Source organism: Sinohyriopsis cumingii, unplaced genomic scaffold, assembly GCF_028554795.1.
Source record: "Sinohyriopsis cumingii isolate HCF-2022 unplaced genomic scaffold, ASM2855479v2 utg001565l, whole genome shotgun sequence".
NCBI classification, from domain to species: Eukaryota; Metazoa; Mollusca; class Bivalvia; order Unionida; family Unionidae; genus Sinohyriopsis; species Sinohyriopsis cumingii.
In genome coordinates this window covers 239,982-241,057 of record NW_028316020.1, presented here as the reverse complement: position 1 = coordinate 241,057, position 1,076 = coordinate 239,982, and the positions used below count along the sequence as shown (strand labels likewise).

The window sequence follows — 1,076 nt, the reverse complement described above, 5'->3', positions numbered from 1 at the left end:
GAGATAGTAATATTTCACAAAAGTTGTTTTGTTTTTTTAAATATAGATATGACTGAGTGCCAGCTAAAAACAATTATTCAATTACGAACTTTGGACCTCCCCACTCCTTTGAAAAAAAAAAAAAAATGTATTCGTGTCATTTTTGTCCATTGTTTATTTCTCATACCATCACTGACACTTGCTTTAAAACAGAACAATTTTAATGCGAATATGCTAAGAATCAAAGTACCTAAATAGGATAAGCTAAACCAAATAAAAAGAAATAATATGCTTATTAAGAACAACCGCCGACCTAATTACTGCATAGATCATTACGAGACGGAAATTTTTTACAATATTGGTATCATAAGAATACGATCTTTCAAGCAAAGAAAATAACTATAAATGGATTAAGTTCTTTCTTTCTTTCGTTTTTACTGTACTCGTGGCATCTCCTGTTATTTTATAGTACTTTTTCTTAATATCGTGACAAAAATAAATTGGGTGGCAGTAAATATGTTAAATTTATGTAAAGAAACAAAGGGAATCATATAATGATAGCAAATTTTAATTAAAACAATACTTGAAGAAAAAAAAAAAAAAAGTCATAGCGCCCGATGTGGGGCTCGAACCCACGACCCCGGGATTAAGAGTCCCGTGCTCTACCGACTGAGCTAACCGGGCTTACAACACACTAATATCATCAAATTCCTTATATCGAATGCTTCGTTTAAACAATTTTTAATAGCCTGGGTATTTTATTATTTATTAAATTGTATTGTTCTTTGGATTTTAAGTAATATTTTTGAGTTCTTTTGGGTGCAGTTCTTCATTTCTACTGACTGAGGACCGAGAACTTTTGTATTATCGCCAAAGTTTAGGTTATGTAACGTGATCGACGGTTGATAACGGCATGGTAACCTAGCAAACTTGTAGCGTTCATTTTGTGCATGATTTTTTCAAACTATGTACTACATTTTCCAATAAACGCTGTCACCATAATGTATAAAGAAAATTTCGGACAACAGCGTGACGGAAATCTAAGAAAGAAAGGCAACGCATGTGTACCAACTAGAGCAATATATAAGAGTTATCGT

General features: G+C 32.3%; 1 non-coding gene across 1 annotated transcript; it reads right to left on the bottom strand.

The window, feature by feature from the left end:
- Window positions 1–590: 590 nt before the first annotated feature.
- Window positions 591–663, bottom strand: Trnak-cuu (transfer RNA lysine (anticodon CUU)). Its single transcript has one exon. It is a non-coding gene; the product is annotated as a tRNA-Lys (tRNA).
- Window positions 664–1,076: the final 413 nt, after the last annotated feature.